This window comes from Lissotriton vulgaris, chromosome 1_2 (assembly GCF_964263255.1).
Source record: "Lissotriton vulgaris chromosome 1_2, aLisVul1.2, whole genome shotgun sequence".
Taxonomy (NCBI): Eukaryota; Metazoa; Chordata; class Amphibia; order Caudata; family Salamandridae; genus Lissotriton; species Lissotriton vulgaris.
The window spans coordinates 100,717,632-100,737,172 of record NC_141686.1 but is presented as its reverse complement, the minus strand read 5'-3'; the positions used below and the strand labels follow the sequence as shown (position 1 = coordinate 100,737,172).

The window sequence follows — 19,541 nt, the reverse complement described above, 5'->3', positions numbered from 1 at the left end:
ATGAGAAGGAGAAATAAGAGGGCCCTTCACTCTTTGAGAGAAACATGAAAAGACTGAGAATTGTGCAACTCCCAAACATTGGAGCCTTCGGCCTTACTCCAGCCAACTCTTGTGGTTTAATACTTTTAAATCTTGATGTTGTTTAACAATACCAGCAGAAGGGATCAGGTTGACAGGCGCTGCAGTTCTCCAGTATGGGGCTGTCCAGATCATTACTCAATCTACCTTGCATTGGCACAGTATAAAATACGTCATGAAGTCTCCTATGAAAAGGTATACAAATCTGTTTGAATCACTTTTGTTAGTCAGGGGGACCCATTCGCTGGAAGGGGCAGGGAGGACAAAAATAGCTCATTGGTATAGAACACTGAATTAACAGCTGATTTTGAGGTGGGAGAAGATCGAGTAATCCAACCGGACCTCAATAAACGGTTTCTTAGTATGCAGTAGCCCGCAACCACTTCTAACCCAAAAGCGTAATCTCATCCTTTTGCAGAATCAGGCAAGCTTTTACCTGCTCAAGCTGAACTGACATTGGTCTTCTTGGCCAGCAAGAGTTACTCTATTGAAGCTGTTGAGGCTAGAGAACAGAATGACGCATATTCATTCTTTATAATAACTCTTCTAGCCCTCCCACTCCATACCACTTTATAACTTCCAATGTGGCAGATGTCTTCCATCATTGTGACCCTTGCTGCTTTTCTCGACATTGGCTGGCTCGGCATAACAAGAAGGGATGGATGGCTACAGGAGAGCCTGAATTGTGCCTGTAAGGTTCTACAGGGAGTCACTGGCAGATAATGAGAAACTCAGCCCTAAGTTGGCTCTTCTCCCTCACTTTCTTTCTCCTCTCTCCCTCTACTTATCTCTCACTCACTAAATACTAGTATCTATATTGTATTCACATCCCCTTCACAAACTTTCTGACCCTACTTCCTCTCTCCCTTAAATCAGTTCAACCCTCTTCTTTTCCTTTAGGAAACTCCACATCTTTTTTAAAGGCCCTTCCCATATTCACACTGCTTCTTGATAAGACATTATTTTCCTTTCTTTGAAGGATAGTGAAATAGATTTTCTTGAAATACGGTTGGCATACCATCAATTCATTACACCGTACTTTATCAATATCCTTACTTAAGCAATGCATTTCATCATTAGGACCTGTGCTGTGTTTGCCGGGCATGGTGGCGTGTGCCTGTTGTCCTAGCTACTTGGGAGGCTGAGGCTTGTGGATTGCATGAGCTCAGGGGTTCTGGGCTGCACTCAGCTGTGTTGATCAGGTGTCCATGCTACATTGGGTATCAATATGGTGTTCTAGAGGGAGCTCTAGAATTTCAGGTTGTGTAAAGAGAGGTGCACCGACCCAGGCTGGAAACAGAGCAGGCCAAAGCTTCCATGCCCATCGGTAGCAGGACAGCACCTGAGAGCAGTAGGTGTAACACAGCTTGAGCAAAATAGTGAGACCTAGCCTCTCTTTTTTTGACTCAAATGTGAACGTTTTGATTTTCACAAGATGGTAATGAATTATTTTTCCAAAACCAAATCTTTGTTTTTCTTTTGATATTTTTGCAGGAAGTACAATGAACATTTGAACTGGGTCGGGCATTCTAGCATAGCAGACAATTCTCCAGAATTGCGACATATTGCAACAACAAGCTAGCAGGTGGAGAGGACGGAAAACTCTGTGCAGCCTAGAATAGATGGCTGTGTGATTTTCTGCAAGGATGACTGAAATGCATTCTTCATTTTAGAGCACCTGTAGGATTAAATTGATCTGTCAAGTACAAAGGTATCCTTAGAAGAGTAACTTTGAAATGCGTTTGCTGGGTCTTCTGCTGCATTCCTACGTCCAGCTCTAATTCATTTTTTGATTAGCCCTCATTCAATTCCATATATGAATGAGAAGGAGAAATAAGAGGGCCCTTCGCTCTTTGAGAGAAACATGAAAAGACTGAGAACTGTGCAACTCCCAAACATTGGAGCCTTCGGCCATACTCCAGCCAACTCTTGCGGTTTAATACTTTTAAATCTTGATGTTGTTTAACAATACCAGCAGAAGGGATCAGGTTGACAGGCGCTGCAGTTCTCCAGTATGGGGCTGTCCAGATCATTACTCAATCTACCTTGCATTGGCACAGTATAAAATACGTCATGAAGTCTCCTATGAAAAGGTATACAAATCTGTTTGAATCACTTTTGTTAGTCAGGGGGACCCATTCGCTGGAAGGGGCAGGGAGGACAAAAATAGCTCATTGGTATAGAACACTGAATTAGCAGCTGATTATGAGGTGGGAGAAGATCGAATAAACCAACCGGACCTCAATAAACGGTTTCTTAGTATGCAGTAGCCCGCAACCACTTCTAACCCAAAAGCGTAATCTCATCCTTTTGCAGAATCAGGCAAGCTTTCACCTGCTCAAGCTGAACTGACATTGGTCTTCTTGGCCAGCAAGAGTTACTCTCTTGAAGCTGTTGAGGCTAGAGAACAGAATGACGCATATTCATTCTTTATAATAACTCTTCTAGCCCTCCCCCTCCATACCACTTTATAACTTCCAATGTGGCAGATGTCTTCCATCATTGTGACCCTTGCTGCTTTTCTCAACATTGGCTGGCTCGGCATAACAAGAAGGGATGAATGGCTACAGGAGAGCCTGAATTGTGCCTGTAAGGTTCTACAGGGAGTCACTGGCAGATAATGAGAAACTCAGCCCTAAGTTGGCTCTTCTCCCTCACTTTCTTTCTACTCTCTCCCTCTACCTATCTCTCACTCTCTAAATACTAGTATCTATATTGTATTCACATCCACTTCACAAACTTTCTGACCCTACTTCCTCTCTCCCTTAAATCAGTTCAACCCTCTTCTTTTCCTTTAGGAAACTCCACATCTTTTTTAAAGGCCCTTCCCATATTCACACTGCTTCTTGATAAGACATTATTTTCCTTTCTTTGAAGGATAGTGAAATAGATTTTCTTTAAATACGGTTGGCATACCATCAATTCATTACACCGTACTTTATCATTATCCTTACTTAAGCAATGCATTTCATCATTAGGACATGTGCTGTGTTTGCCGGGCATGGTGGCGTGTGCCTGTTGTCCTAGCTACTTGGGAGGCTGAGGCTTGTGGATTGCTTGAGCTTAGGGGTTCTGGGCTGCACTCAGCTGTGTTGATCAGGTGTCCATGCTACGTTGGGTATCAATATGGTGTTCTAGAGGGAGCTCTAGAATTTCAGGTTGTGTAATGAGAGGTGCACCGACCAAGGCTGGAAACAGAGCAGGCCAAAGCTTCCATGCCCATCGGTAGCAGGACAGCACCTGAGAGCAGTAGGTGTAACACAGCTTGAGCAAAATAGTGAGACCTAGCCTCTAATTTTTTGACTCAAATGTGAACGTTTTGATTTTTACAAGATGGTAATGAATTATTTTTCCAAAACCAAATCTTTGTTTTTCTTTTGATATTTTTGCAGGAAGTACAATGAACATTTGAACTGGGCCGGGCATTCTAGCATAGCAGACAATTCTCCAGAATTGCAACATATTGCAACAACAAGCTAGCAGGTGGAGAGGACGGAAAACTCTGTGCAGCCTAGAATAGATGGCTGTGTGATTTTCTGCAAGAATGACTGAAATGCATTCTTCATTTTAGAGCACCTGTAGGATTAAATTGATCTGTCAAGTACAAAAGTATCCTTAGAAGAGCAACTTTGAAATGCATTTGCTGGGTCTTCTGCTGCATTCCTACGTCCAGCTCTAATTCAGTTTTTTGATTAGCCCTCATTCAATTCCATATATGAATGAGAAGGAGAAATAAGAGGGCCCTTCGCTCTTTGAGAGAAACATGAAAAGACTGAGAACTGTGCAACTCCCAAACATTGGAGCCTTCGGCCTTACTCCAGCCAACTCTTGCGCGTTAATACTTTTAAATCTTGATGTTGTTTAACAATACCAGCAGAAGGGATCAGGTTGACAGGCGCTGCAGTTCTCCAGTATGGGGCTGTCCAGATCATTACTCAATCTACCTTGCATTGGCACAGTATAAAATACGTCATGAAGTCTCCTATGAAAAGGTATACAAATCTGTTTGAATCACTTTTGTTAGTCAGGGGGACCCATTCGCTGGAAGGGGCAGGGAGGACAAAAATAGCTCATTGGTATAGAACACTGAATTAACAGCTGATTTTGAGGTGGGAGAAGATCGAGTAATCCAACCGGACCTCAATAAACGGTTTCTTAGTATGCAGTAGCCCGCAACCACTTCTAACCCAAAAGCGTAATCTCATCCTTTTGCAGAATCAGGCAAGCTTTCACCTGCTCAAGCTGAACTGACATTGGTATTCTTGGCCAGCAAGTGTTACTCTCTTGAAGCTGTTGAGGCTAGAGAACAGAATGACGCATATTCATTCTTTATAATAACTCTTCTAGCCCTCCCACTCCATACCACTTTATAACTTCCAATGTGGCAGATGTCTTCCATCATTGTGACCCTTGCTGCTTTTCTCAACATTGGCTGGCTCGGCATAACAAGAAGGGATGGTTGGCTACAGGAGAGCCTGAATTGTGCCTGTAAGGTTCTACAGGGAGTCACTGGCAGATAATGAGAAACTCAGCCCTAAGTTGGCTCTTCTCCCTCACTTTCTTTCTCCTCTCTCCCTCTACCTATCTCTCACTCACTAAATACTAGTATCTATATTGTATTCACATCCCCTTCACAAACTTTCTGACCCTACTTACTCTCTCCCTTAAATCAGTTCAACCCTCTTCTTTTCCTTTAGGAAACTCCACATCTTTTTTAAAGGCCCTTCCCATATTCACACTGCTTCTTGATAAGACATTATTTTCCTTTCTTTGCAGGATAGTGAAATAGATTTTCTTGAAATACGGTTGGCATACCATCAATTCATTACACCGTACTTTATCATTATCCTTACTTAAGCAATGCATTTCATCATTAGGACATGTGCTGTGTTTGCCGGGCATGGTGGCGTGTGCCTGTTGTCCTAGCTACTTGGGAGGCTGAGGCTTGTGGATTGCTTGAGCTCAGGGGTTCTGGGCTGCACTCAGCTGTGTTGATCAGGTGTCCATGCTACGTTGGGTATCAATATGGTGTTCTAGAGGGAGCTCTAGAATTTCAGGTTGTGTAATGAGAGGTGCACCGACCCAGGCTGGAAACAGAGCAGGCCAAAGCTTCCATGCCCATCGGTAGCAGGACAGCACCTGAGAGCAGTAGGTGTAACACAGCTTGAGCAAAATAGTGAGACCTAGCCTCTAATTTTTTGACTCAAATGTGAACGTTTTGATTTTTACAAGATGGTAATGAATTATTTTTCCAAAACCAAATCTTTGTTTTTCTTTTGATATTTTTGCAGGAAGTACAATGAACATTTGAATAGGGCTGGGCATTCTAGCATAGCAGACAATTCTCCAGAATTGCAACATATTGCAACAACAAGCTAGCAGGTGGAGAGGACGGAAAACTCTGTGCAGCCTAGAATAGATGGCTGTGTGATTTTCTGCAAGAATGACTGAAATGCATTCTTCATTTTAGAGCACCTGTAGGATTAAATTGATCTGTCAAGTACAAAAGTATCCTTAGAAGAGCAACTTTGAAATGCATTTGCTGGGTCTTCTGCTGCATTCCTACGTCCAGCTCTAATTAATTTTTTGATTAGCCCTCATTCAATTCCATATATGAATGAGAAGGAGAAATAAGAGGGCCCTTCGCTCTTTGAGAGAAACATGAAAAGACTGAGAACTGTGCAACTCCCAAACATTGGAGCCTTCGGCCTTACTCCAGCCAACTCTTGCGGTTTAATACTTTTAAATCTTGATGTTGTTTAACAATACCAGCAGAAGGGATCAGGTTGACAGGCGCTGCAGTTCTCCAGTATGGGGCTGTCCAGATCATTACTCAATCTACCTTGCATTGGCACAGTATAAAATACGTCATGAAGTCTCCTATGAAAAGGTATACAAATCTGTTTGAATCACTTTTGTTAGTCAGGGGGACCCATTCGCTGGAAGGGGCAGGGAGGACAAAAATAGCTCATTGGTATAGAACACTGAATTAGCAGCTGATTTTGAGGTGGGAGAAGATCGAGTAATCCAACCGGACCTCAATAAACGGTTTCTTAGTATGCAGTAGCCCGCAACCACTTCTAACCCAAAAGCGTAATCTCATCCTTTTGCAGAATCAGGCAAGCTTTCACCTGCTCAAGCTGAACTGACATTGGTCTTCTTGGCCAGCAAGAGTTACTCTCTTGAAGCTGTTGAGGCTAGAGAACAGAATGACGCATATTCATTCTTTATAATAACTCTTCTAGCCCTCCCACTGCATACCACTTTATAACTTCCAATGTGGCAGATGTCTTCCATCATTGTGACCCTTGCTGCTTTTCTCAACATTGGCTGGCTCGGCATAACAAGAAGGGATGGATGGCTACAGAAGAGCCTGAATTGTGCCTGTAAGGTTCTACAGGGAGTCACTGGCAGATAATGAGAAACTCAGCCCTAAGTTGGCTCTTCTCCCTCACTTTCTTTCTCCTCTCTCCCTCTACCTATCTCTCACTCACTAAATACTAGTATCTATATTGTATTCACATCCACTTCACAAACTTTCTGACCCTACTTCCTCTCTCCCTTAAATCAGTTCAACCCTCTTCTTTTCCTTTAGGAAACTCCACATCTTTTTTAAAGGCCCTTCCCATATTCACACTGCTTCTTGATAAGACATTATTTTCCTTTCTTTGAAGGATAGTGAAATAGATTTTCTTGAAATACGGTTGGCATACCATCAATTCATTACACCGTACTTTATCATTATCCTTACTTAAGCAATTCATTTCATCATTAGGACATGTGCTGTGTTTGCCGGGCATGGTGGCGTGTGCCTGTTGTCCTAGCTACTTGGGAGGCTGAGGCTTGTGGATTGCTTGAGCTCAGGGGTTCTGGGCTGCACTCAGCTGTGTTGATCAGGTGTCCATGCTACGTTGGGTATCAATATGGTGTTCTAGAGGGAGCTCTAGAATTTCAGGTTGTGTAATGAGAGGTGCACCGACCCAGGCTGGAAACAGAGCAGGCCAAAGCTTCCATGCCCATCGGTAGCAGGACAGCACCTGAGAGCAGTAGGTGTAACACAGCTTCAGCAAAATAGTGAGACCTAGCCTCTCTTTTTTTGACTCAAATGTGAACGTTTTGATTTTTACAAGATGGTAATGAATTATTTTTCCAAAACCAAATCTTTGTTTTTCTTTTGATATTTTTGCAGGAAGTACAATGAACATTTGAACTGGGCCGGGCATTCTAGCATAGCAGACAATTCTCCAGAATTGCGACATATTGCAACAACAAGCTAGCAGGTGGAGAGGACGGAAAACTCTGTGCAGCCTAGAATAGATGGCTGTGTGATTTTCTGCAAGGATGACTGAAATGCATTCTTCATTTTAGAGCACCTGTAGGATTAAATTGATCTGTCAAGTACAAAGGTATCCTTAGAAGAGCAACTTTGAAATGCGTTTGCTGGGTCTTCTGCTGCATTCCTACGTCCAGCTCTAATTCATTTTTTGATTAGCCCTCATTCAATTCCATAGATGAATGAGAAGGAGAAATAAGAGGGCCCTTCGCTCTTTGAGAGAAACATGAAAAGACTGAGAACTGTGCAACTCCCAAACATTGGAGCCTTCGGCCTTACTCCAGCCAACTCTTGCGGTTTAATACTTTTAAATCGTGATGTTGTTTAACAATACCAGCAGAAGGGATCAGGTTGACAGGCGTTGCAGTTCTCCAGTATGGGGCTGTCCAGATCATTACTCAATCTACCTTGCATTGGCACAGTATAAAATACGTCATGAAGTCTCCTATGAAAAGGTATACAAATCTGTTTGAATCACTTTTGTTAGTCAGGGGGACCCATTCGCTGGAAGGGGCAGGGAGGACAAAAATAGCTCATTGGTATAGAACACTGAATTAGCAGCTGATTTTGAGGTGGGAGAAGATCGAGTAATCCAACCGGACCTCAATAAACGGTTTCTTAGTATGCAGTAGCCCGCAACCACTTCTAACCCAAAAGCGTAATCTCATCCTTTTGCAGAATCAGGCAAGCTTTCACCTGCTCAAGCTGAACTGACATTGGTCTTCTTGGCCAGCAAGAGTTACTCTCTTGAAGCTGTTGAGGCTAGAGAACAGAATGACGCATATTCATTCTTTATAATAACTCTTCTAGCCCTCCCACTCCATACCACTTTATAACTTCCAATGTGGCAGATGTCTTCCATCATTGTGACCCTTGCTGCTTTTCTCAACATTGGCTGGCTCGGCATAACAAGAAGGGATGGATGGCTACAGGAGAGCCTGAATTGTGCCTGTAAGGTTCTACAGGGAGTCACTGGCAGATAATGAGAAACTCAGCCCTAAGTTGGCTCTTCTCCCTCACTTTCTTTCTCCTTTCTCCCTCTACCTATCTCTCACTCACTAAATACTAGTATCTATATTGTATTCACATCCCCTTCACAAACTTTCTGACCCTACTTCCTCTCTCCCTTAAATCAGTTCAACCCTCTTCTTTTCCTTTAGGAAACTCCACATCTTTTTTAAAGGCCCTTCCCATATTCACACTGCTTCTTGATAAGACATTATTTTCCTTTCTTTGAAGGATAGTGAAATAGATTTTCTTGAAATACGGTTGGCATACCATCAATTCATTACACCGTACTTTATCATTATCCTTACTTAAGCAATGCATTTCATCATTAGGACATGTGCTGTGTTTGCCGGGCATAGTGGCGTGTGCCTGTTGTCCTAGCTACTTGGGAGGCTGAGGCTTGTGGATTGCTTGAGATCAGGGGTTCTGGGCTGCACTCAGCTGTGTTGATCAGGTGTCCATGCTACGTTGGGTATCAATATGGTGTTCTAGAGGGAGCTCTAGAATTTCAGGTTGTGTAATGAGAGGTGGACCGACCCAGGCTGAAAACAGAGCAGGCCAAAGCTTCCATGCCCATCGGTAGCAGGACAGCACCTCAGAGCAGTAGGTGTAATACAGCTTGAGCAAAATAGTGAGACCTAGCCTCTCTTTTTTTGACTCAAATGTGAACGTTTTGATTTTTACAAGATGGTAATTCATTATTTTTCCAAAACCAAATCTTTGTTTTTCTTTTGATATTTTTGCAGGAAGTACAATGAACATTTGAATAGGGCCGGGCATTCTAGCATAGCAGACAATTCTCCAGAATTGCAACATATTGCAACAACAAGCTGGCAGGTGGAGAGGACGGAAAACTCTGTGCAGCCTAGAATAGATAGATGGCTGTGTGATTTTCTGCAAGAATGACTGAAATGCATTCTTCATTTTAGAGCACCTGTAGGATTAAATTGATCTGTCAAGTACAAAAGTATCCTTAGAAGAGCAACTTTGAAATGCATTTGCTGGGTCTTCTGCTGCATTCCTACGTCCAGCTCTAATTCATTTTTTGATTAGCCCTCATTCAATTCCATATATGAATGAGAAGGAGAAATAAGAGGGCCCTTCACTCTTTGAGAGAAACATGAAAAGACTGAGAATTGTGCAACTCCAAAACATTGGAGCCTTCGGCCTTACTCCAGCCAACTCTTGCGGTTTAATACTTTTAAATCTTGATGTTGTTTAACAATACCAGCAGAAGGGATCAGGTTGACAGGCGCTGCAGTTCTCCAGTATGGGGCTGTCCAGATCATTACTCAATCTACCTTGCATTGGCACAGTATAAAATACGTCATGAAGTCTCCTATGAAAAGGTATACAAATCTGTTTGAATCACTTTTGTTAGTCAGGGGGACTTATTCGCTGGAAGGGGCAGGGAGGACAAAAATAGCTCATTGGTATAGAACACTGAATTAACAGCTGATTTTGAGGTGGGAGAAGATCGAGTAATCCAACCGGACCTCAATAAACGGTTTCTTAGTATGCAGTAGCCCGCAACCACTTCTAACCCAAAAGCGTAATCTCATCCTTTTGCAGAATCAGGCAAGCTTTTACCTGCTCAAGCTGAACTGACATTGGTCTTCTTGGCCAGCAAGAGTTACTCTATTGAAGCTGTTGAGGCTAGAGAACAGAATGACGCATATTCATTCTTTATAATAACTCTTCTAGCCCTCCCACTCCATACCACTTTATAACTTCCAATGTGGCAGATGTCTTCCATCATTGTGACCCTTGCTGCTTTTCTCGACATTGGCTGGCTCGGCATAACAAGAAGGGATGGATGGCTACAGGAGAGCCTGAATTGTGCCTGTAAGGTTCTACAGGGAGTCACTGGCAGATAATGAGAAACTCAGCCCTAAGTTGGCTCTTCTCCCTCACTTTCTTTCTCCTCTCTCCCTCTACTTATCTCTCACTCACTAAATACTAGTATCTATATTGTATTCACATCCCCTTCACAAACTTTCTGACCCTACTTCCTCTCTCCCTTAAATCAGTTCAACCCTCTTCTTTTCCTTTAGGAAACTCCACATCTTTTTTAAAGGCCCTTCCCATATTCACACTGCTTCTTGATAAGACATTATTTTCCTTTCTTTGAAGGATAGTGAAATAGATTTTCTTGAAATACGGTTGGCATACCATCAATTCATTACACCGTACTTTATCATTATCCTTACTTAAGCAATGCATTTCATCATTAGGACCTGTGCTGTGTTTGCCAGGCATGGTGGCGTGTGCCTGTTGTCCTAGCTACTTGGGAGGCTGAGGCTTGTGGATTGCATGAGCTCAGGGGTTCTGGGCTGCACTCAGCTGTGTTGATCAGGTGTCCATGCTACATTGGGTATCAATATGGTGTTCTAGAGGGAGCTCTAGAATTTCAGGTTGTGTAAAGAGAGGTGCACCGACCCAGGCTGGAAACAGAGCAGGCCAAAGCTTACATGCCCATCGGTAGCAGGACAGCACCTGAGAGCAGTAGGTGTAACACAGCTTGAGCAAAATAGTGAGACCTAGCCTCTCTTTTTTTGACTCAAATGTGAACGTTTTGATTTTCACAAGATGGTAATGAATTATTTTTCCAAAACCAAATCTTTGTTTTTCTTTTGATATTTTTGCAGGAAGTACAATGAACATTTGAACTGGGCCGGGCATTCTAGCATAGCAGACAATTCTCCAGAATTGCGACATATTGCAACAACAAGCTAGCAGGTGGAGAGGACGGAAAACTCTGTGCAGCCTAGAATAGATGGCTGTGTGATTTTCTGCAAGGATGACTGAAATGCATTCTTCATTTTAGAGCACCTGTAGGATTAAATTGATCTGTCAAGTACAAAGGTATCCTTAGAAGAGTAACTTTGAAATGCGTTTGCTGGGTCTTCTGCTGCATTCCTACGTCCAGCTCTAATTCATTTTTTGATTAGCCCTCATTCAATTCCATATATGAATGAGAAGGAGAAATAAGAGGGCCCTTCGCTCTTTGAGAGAAACATGAAAAGACTGAGAACTGTGCAACTCCCAAACATTGGAGCCTTCGGCCATACTCCAGCCAACTCTTGCGGTTTAATACTTTTAAATCTTGATGTTGTTTAACAATACCAGCAGAAGGGATCAGGTTGACAGGCGCTGCAGTTCTCCAGTATGGGGCTGTCCAGATCATTACTCAATCTACCTTGCATTGGCACAGTATAAAATACGTCATGAAGTCTCCTATGAAAAGGTATACAAATCTGTTTGAATCACTTTTGTTAGTCAGGGGGACCCATTCGCTGGAAGGGGCAGGGAGGACAAAAATAGCTCATTGGTATAGAACACTGAATTAGCAGCTGATTTTGAGGTGGGAGAAGATCGAATAAACCAACCGGACCTCAATAAACGGTTTCTTAGTATGCAGTAGCCCGCAACCACTTCTAACCCAAAAGCGTAATCTCATCCTTTTGCAGAATCAGGCAAGCTTTCACCTGCTCAAGCTGAACTGACATTGGTCTTCTTGGCCAGCAAGAGTTACTCTCTTGAAGCTGTTGAGGCTAGAGAACAGAATGACGCATATTCATTCTTTATAATAACTCTTCTAGCCCTCCCACTCCATACCACTTTATAACTTCCAATGTGGCAGATGTCTTCCATCATTGTGACCCTTGCTGCTTTTCTCAACATTGGCTGGCTCGGCATAACAAGAAGGGATGAATGGCTACAGGAGAGCCTGAATTGTGCCTGTAAGGTTCTACAGGGAGTCACTGGCAGATAATGAGAAACTCAGCCCTAAGTTGGCTCTTCTCCCTCACTTTCTTTCTCCTCTCTCCCTCTACCTATCTCTCACTCTCTAAATACTAGTATCTATATTGTATTCACATCCCCTTCACAAACTTTCTGACCCTACTTCCTCTCTCCCTTAAATCAGTTCAACCCTCTTCTTTTCCTTTAGGAAACTCCACATCTTTTTTAAAGGCCCTTCCCATATTCACACTGCTTCTTGATAAGACATTATTTTTCTTTCTTTGCAGGATAGTGAAATAGATTTTCTTTAAATACGGTTGGCATACCATCAATTCATTACACCGTACTTTATCATTATCCTTACTTAAGCAATGCATTTCATCATTAGGACATGTGCTGTGTTTGCCGGGCATGGTGGTGTGTGCCTGTTGTCCTAGCTACTTGGGAGGCTGAGGCTTGTGGATTGCTTGAGCTTAGGGGTTCTGGGCTGCACTCAGCTGTGTTGATCAGGTGTCCATGCTACGTTGGGTATCAATATGGTGTTCTAGAGGGAGCTCTAGAATTTCAGGTTGTGTAATGAGAGGTGCACCGACCCAGGCTGGAAACAGAGCAGGCCAAAGCTTCCATGCCCATCGGTAGCAGGACAGCACCTGAGAGCAGTAGGTGTAACACAGCTTGAGCAAAATAGTGAGACCTAGCCTCTAATTTTTTGACTCAAATGTGAACGTTTTGATTTTTACAAGATGGTAATGAATTATTTTTCCAAAACCAAATCTTTGTTTTTCTTTTGATATTTTTGCAGGAAGTACAATGAACATTTGAACTGGTCCGGGCATTCTAGCATAGCAGACAATTCTCCAGAATTGCAACATATTGCAACAACAAGCTAGCAGGTGGAGAGGACGGAAAACTCTGTGCAGCCTAGAATAGATGGCTGTGTGATTTTCTGCAAGAATGACTGAAATGCATTCTTCATTTTAGAGCACCTGTAGGATTAAATTGATCTGTCAAGTACAAAAGTATCCTTAGAAGAGCAACTTTGAAATGCATTTGCTGGGTCTTCTGCTGCATTCCTACGTCCAGCTCTAATTCATTTTTTGATTAGCCCTCATTCAATTCCATATATGAATGAGAAGGAGAAATAGGAGGGCCCTTCGCTCTTTGAGAGAAACATGAAAAGACTGAGAACTGTGCAACTCCCAAACATTGGAGCCTTCGGCCTTACTCCAGCCAACTCTTGCGGTTTAATACTTTTAAATCTTGATGTTGTTTAACAATACCAGCAGAAGGGATCAGGTTGACAGGCGCTGCAGTTCTCCAGTATGGGGCTGTCCAGATCATTACTCAATCTACCTTGCATTGGCACAGTATAAAATACGTCATGAAGTCTCCTATGAAAAGGTATACAAATCTGTTTGAATCACTTTTGTTAGTCAGGGGGACCCATTCGCTGGAAGGGGCAGGGAGGACAAAAATAGCTCATTGGTATAGAACACTGAATTAACAGCTGATTTTGAGGTGGGAGAAGATCGAGTAATCCAACCGGACCTCAATAAACGGTTTCTTAGTATGCAGTAGCCCGCAACCACTTCTAACCCAAAAGCGTAATCTCATCCTTTTGCAGAATCAGGCAAGCTTTCACCTGCTCAAGCTGAACTGACATTGGTCTTCTTGGCCAGCAAGTGTTACTCTCTTGAAGCTGTTGAGGCTAGAGAACAGAATGACGCATATTCATTCTTTATAATAACTCTTCTAGCCCTCCCACTCCATACCACTTTATAACTTCCAATGTGGCAGATGTCTTCCATCATTGTGACCCTTGCTGCTTTTCTCAACATTGGCTGGCTCGGCATAACAAGAAGGGATGGTTGGCTACAGGAGAGCCTGAATTGTGCCTGTAAGGTTCTACAGGGAGTCACTGGCAGATAATGAGAAACTCAGCCCTAAGTTGGCTCTTCTCCCTCACTTTCTTTCTCCTCTCTCCCTCTACCTATCTCTCACTCACTAAATACTAGTATCTATATTGTATTCACATCCACTTCACAAACTTTCTGACCCTACTTCCTCTCTCCCTTAAATCAGTTCAACCCTCTTCTTTTCCTTTAGGAAACTCCACATCTTTTTTAAAGGCCCTTCCCATATTCACACTGCTTCTTGATAAGACATTATTTTCCTTTCTTTGCAGGATAGTGAAATAGATTTTCTTGAAATACGGTTGGCATACCATCAATTCATTACACCGTACTTTATCATTATCCTTACTTAAGCAATGCATTTCATCATTAGGACATGTGCTGTGTTTCCCGGGCATGGTGGCGTGTGCCTGTTGTCCTAGCTACTTGGGAGGCTGAGGCTTGTGGATTGCTTGAGCTCAGGGGTTCTGGGCTGCACTCAGCTGTGTTGATCAGGTGTCCATGCTACGTTGGGTATCAATATGGTGTTCTAGAGGGAGCTCTAGAATTTCAGGTTGTGTAATGAGAGGTGCACCGACCCAGGCTGGAAACAGAGCAGGCCAAAGCTTCCATGCCCATCGGTAGCAGGACAGCACCTGAGAGCAGTAGGTGTAACACAGCTTGAGCAAAATAGTGAGACCTAGCCTCTAATTTTTTGACTCAAATGTGAACGTTTTGATTTTTACAAGATGGTAATGAATTATTTTTCCAAAACCAAATCTTTGTTTTTCTTTTGATATTTTTGCAGGAAGTACAATGAACATTTGAATAGGGCTGGGCATTCTAGCATAGCAGACAATTCTCCAGAATTGCAACATATTGCAACAACAAGCTAGCAGGTGGAGAGGACGGAAAACTCTGTGCAGCCTAGAATAGATGGCTGTGTGATTTTCTGCAAGAATGACTGAAATGCATTCTTCATTTTAGAGCACCTGTAGGATTAAATTGATCTGTCAAGTACAAAAGTATCCTCAGAAGAGCAACTTTGAAATGCATTTGCTGGGTCTTCTGCTGCATTCCTACGTCCAGCTCTAATTAATTTTTTGATTAGCCCTCATTCAATTCCATATATGAATGAGAAGGAGAAATAAGAGGGCCCTTCGCTCTTTGAGAGAAACATGAAAAGACTGAGAACTGTGCAACTCCCAAACATTGGAGCCTTCGGCCTTACTCCAGCCAACTCTTGCGGTTTAATACTTTTAAATCTTGATTTTGTTTAACAATACCAGCAGAAGGGATCAGGTTGACAGGCGCTGCAGTTCTCCAGTATGGGGCTGTCCAGATCATTACTCAATCTACCTTGCATTGGCACAGTATAAAATACGTCATGAAGTCTCCTATGAAAAGGTATACAAATCTGTTTGAATCACTTTTGTTAGTCAGGGGGACCCATTCGCTGGAAGGGGCAGGGAGGACAAAAATAGCTCATTGGTATAGAACACTGAATTAGCAGCTGATTTTGAGGTGGGAGAAGATCGAGTAATCCAACCGGACCTCAATAAACGGTTTCTTAGTATGCAGTAGCCCGCAACCACTTCTAACCCAAAAGCGTAATCTCATCCTTTTGCAGAATCAGGCAAGCTTTCACCTGCTCAAGCTGAACTGACATTGGTCTTCTTGGCCAGCAAGAGTTACTCTCTTGAAGCTGTTGAGGCTAGAGAACAGAATGACGCATATTCATTCTTTATAATAAATCTTCTAGCCCTCCCACTGCATACCACTTTATAACTTCCAATGTGGCAGATGTCTTCCATCATTGTGACCCTTGCTGCTTTTCTCAACATTGGCTGGCTCGGCATAACAAGAAGGGATGGATGGCTACAGAAGAGCCTGAATTGTGCCTGTAAGGTTCTACAGGGAGTCACTGGCAGATAATGAGAAACTCAGCCCTAAGTTGGCTCTTCTCCCTCACTTTCTTTCTCCTCTCTCCCTCTACCTATCTCTCACTCACTAAATACTAGTATCTATATTGTATTCACATCCACTTCACAAACTTTCTGACCCTACTTCCTCTCTCCCTTAAATCAGTTCAACCCTCTTCTTTTCCTTTAGGAAACTCCACATCTTTTTTAAAGGCCCTTCCCATATTCACACTGCTTCTTGATAAGACATTATTTTCCTTTCTTTGAAGGATAGTGAAATAGATTTTCTTGAAATACGGTTGGCATACCATCAATTCATTACACCGTACTTTATCATTATCCTTACTTAAGCAATTCATTTCATCATTAGGACATGTGCTGTGTTTGCCGGGCATGGTGGCGTGTGCCTGTTGTCCTAGCTACTTGGGAGGCTGAGGCTTGTGGATTGCTTGAGCTCAGGGGTTCTGGGCTGCACTCAGCTGTGTTGATCAGGTGTCCATGCTACGTTGGGTATCAATATGGTGTTCTAGAGGGAGCTCTAGAATTTCAGGTTGTGTAATGAGAGGTGCACCGACCCAGGCTGGAAACAGAGCAGGCCAAAGCTTCCATGCCCATCGGTAGCAGGACAGCACCTGAGAGCAGTAGGTGTAACACAGCTTCAGCAAAATAGTGAGACCTAGCCTCTCTTTTTTTGACTCAAATGTGAACGTTTTGATTTTTACAAGATGGTAATGAATTATTTTTCCAAAACCAAATCTTTGTTTTTCTTTTGATATTTTTGCAGGAAGTACAATGAACATTTGAACTGGGCCGGGCATTCTAGCATAGCAGACAATTCTCCAGAATTGCGACATATTGCAACAACAAGCTAGCAGGTGGAGAGGACGGAAAACTCTGTGCAGCCTAGAATAGATGGCTGTGTGATTTTCTGCAAGGATGACTGAAATGCATTCTTCATTTTAGAGCACCTGTAGGATTAAATTGATCTGTCAAGTACAAAAGTATCCTTAGAAGAGCAACTTTGAAATGCATTTGCTGGGTCTTCTGCTGCATTCCTACGTCCAGCTCTAATTAATTTTTTGATTAGCCCTCATTCAATTCCATATATGAATGAGAAGGAGAAATAAGAGGGCCCTTCGCTCTTTGAGAGAAACATGAAAAGACTGAGAACTGTGCAACTCCCAAACATTGGAGCCTTCGGCCTTACTCCAGCCAACTCTTGCGGTTTAATACTTTTAAATCTTGATGTTGTTTAACAATACCAGCAGAAGGGATCAGGTTGACAGGCGCTGCAGTTCTCCAGTATGGGGCTGTCCAGATCATTACTCAATCTACCTTGCATTGGCACAGTATAAAATACGTCATGAAGTCTCCTATGAAAAGGTATACAAATCTGTTTGAATCACTTTTGTTAGTCAGGGGGACCCATTCGCTGGAAGGGGCAGGGAGGACAAAAATAGCTCATTGGTATAGAACACTGAATTAGCAGCTGATTTTGAGGTGGGAGAAGATCGAGTAATCCAACCGGACCTCAATAAACGGTTTCTTAGTATGCAGTAGCCCGCAACCACTTCTAACCCAAAAGCGTAATCTCATCCTTTTGCAGAATCAGGCAAGCTTTCACCTGCTCAAGCTGAACTGACATTGGTCTTCTTGGCCAGCAAGAGTTACTCTCTTGAAGCTGTTGAGGCTAGAGAACAGAATGACGCATATTCATTCTTTATAATAACTCTTCTAGCCCTCCCACTGCATACCACTTTATAACTTCCAATGTGGCAGATGTCTTCCATCATTGTGACCCTTGCTGCTTTTCTCAACATTGGCTGGCTCGGCATAACAAGAAGGGATGGATGGCTACAGAAGAGCCTGAATTGTGCCTGTAAGGTTCTACAGGGAGTCACTGGCAGATAATGAGAAACTCAGCCCTAAGTTGGCTCTTCTCCCTCACTTTCTTTCTCCTCTCTCCCTCTACCTATCTCTCACTCACTAAATACTAGTATCTATATTGTATTCACATCCACTTCACAAACTTTCTGACCCTACTTCCTCTCTCCCTTAAATCAGTTCAACCCTCTTCTTTTCCTTTAGGAAACTCCACATCTTTTTTAAAGGCCCTTCCCATATTCACACTGCTTCTTGATAAGACATTATCTTCCTTTCTTTGAAGGATAGTGAAATAGATTTTCTTGAAATACGGTTGGCATACCATCAATTCATTACACCGTACTTTATCATTATCCTTACTTAAGCAATTCATTTCATCATTAGGACATGTGCTGTGTTTGCCGGGCATGGTGGCGTGTGCCTGTTGTCCTAGCTACTTGGGAGGCTGAGGCTTGTGGATTGCTTGAGCTCAGGGGTTCTGGGCTGCACTCAGCTGTGTTGATCAGGTGTCCATGCTACGTTGGGTATCAATATGGTGTTCTAGAGGGAGCTCTAGAATTTCAGGTTGTGTAATGAGAGGTGCACCGACCCAGGCTGGAAACAGAGCAGGCCAAAGCTTCCATGCCCATCGGTAGCAGGACAGCACCTGAGAGCAGTAGGTGTAACACAGCTTCAGCAAAATAGTGAGACCTAGCCTCTCTTTTTTTGACTCAAATGTGAACGTTTTGATTTTTACAAGATGGTAATGAATTATTTTTCCAAAACCAAATCTTTGTTTTTCTTTTGATATTTTTGCAGGAAGTACAATGAACATTTGAACTGGGCCGGGCATTCTAGCATAGCAGACAATTCTCCAGAATTGCGACATATTGCAACAACAAGCTAGCAGGTGGAGAGGACGGAAAACTCTGTGCAGCCTAGAATAGATGGCTGTGTGATTTTCTGCAAGGATGACTGAAATGCATTCTTCATTTTAGAGCACCTGTAGGATTAAATTGATCTGTCAAGTACAAAGGTATCCTTAGAAGAGCAACTTTGAAATGCGTTTGCTGGGTCTTCTGCTGCATTCCTACGTCCAGCTCTAATTCATTTTTTGATTAGCCCTCATTCAATTCCATAGATGAATGAGAAGGAGAAATAAGAGGGCCCTTCGCTCTTTGAGAGAAACATGAAAAGACTGAGAACTGTGCAACTCCCAAACATTGGAGCCTTCGGCCTTACTCCAGCCAACTCTTGCGGTTTAATACTTTTAAATCGTGATGTTGTTTAACAATACCAGCAGAAGGGATCAGGTTGACAGGCGCTGCAGTTCTCCAGTATGGGGCTGTCCAGATCATTACTCAATCTACCTTGCATTGGCACAGTATAAAATACGTCATGAAGTCTCCTATGAAAAGGTATACAAATCTGTTTGAATCACTTTTGTTAGTCAGGGGGACCCATTCGCTGGAAGGGGCAGGGAGGAAAAAAATAGCTCATTGGTATAGAACACTGAATTAGCAGCTGATTTTGAGGTGGGAGAAGATCGAGTAATCCAACCGGACCTCAATAAACGGTTTCTTAGTATGCAGTAGCCCGCAACCACTTCTAACCCAAAAGCGTAATCTCATCCTTTTGCAGAATCAGGCAAGCTTTCACCTGCTCAAGCTGAACTGACATTGGTCTTCTTGGCCAGCAAGA

At 42.8% G+C, this 19,541-nt stretch overlaps 10 non-coding genes across 10 annotated transcripts; all 10 read left to right on the top strand.

Moving 5' to 3' along the window:
* Positions 1–1,174: 1,174 nt before the first annotated feature.
* On the top strand, positions 1,175–1,474 carry LOC147734240 (signal recognition particle RNA). Its single transcript, XR_015308225.1, has one exon.
* A 1,598-nt stretch (positions 1,475–3,072) lies between these two features.
* Positions 3,073–3,372, top strand: LOC147734239 (signal recognition particle RNA). The gene has a single exon (XR_015307952.1).
* A 1,599-nt stretch (positions 3,373–4,971) lies between these two features.
* On the top strand, positions 4,972–5,271 carry LOC147734238 (signal recognition particle RNA). The gene has a single exon (XR_015307852.1).
* A 1,598-nt stretch (positions 5,272–6,869) lies between these two features.
* LOC147734237 (signal recognition particle RNA) lies at positions 6,870–7,169 on the top strand. The gene has a single exon (XR_015308022.1).
* A 1,598-nt stretch (positions 7,170–8,767) lies between these two features.
* On the top strand, positions 8,768–9,067 carry LOC147734236 (signal recognition particle RNA). The gene has a single exon (XR_015308248.1).
* Positions 9,068–10,669: 1,602 nt separating this feature from the next.
* Positions 10,670–10,969, top strand: LOC147734235 (signal recognition particle RNA). The gene has a single exon (XR_015307739.1).
* Positions 10,970–12,567: 1,598 nt separating this feature from the next.
* On the top strand, positions 12,568–12,867 carry LOC147734234 (signal recognition particle RNA). Its single transcript, XR_015307972.1, has one exon.
* A 1,598-nt stretch (positions 12,868–14,465) lies between these two features.
* Positions 14,466–14,765, top strand: LOC147734233 (signal recognition particle RNA). Its single transcript, XR_015308082.1, has one exon.
* A 1,598-nt stretch (positions 14,766–16,363) lies between these two features.
* Positions 16,364–16,663, top strand: LOC147734232 (signal recognition particle RNA). The gene has a single exon (XR_015308020.1).
* A 1,598-nt stretch (positions 16,664–18,261) lies between these two features.
* Positions 18,262–18,561, top strand: LOC147734231 (signal recognition particle RNA). Its single transcript, XR_015308019.1, has one exon.
* Positions 18,562–19,541: the final 980 nt, after the last annotated feature.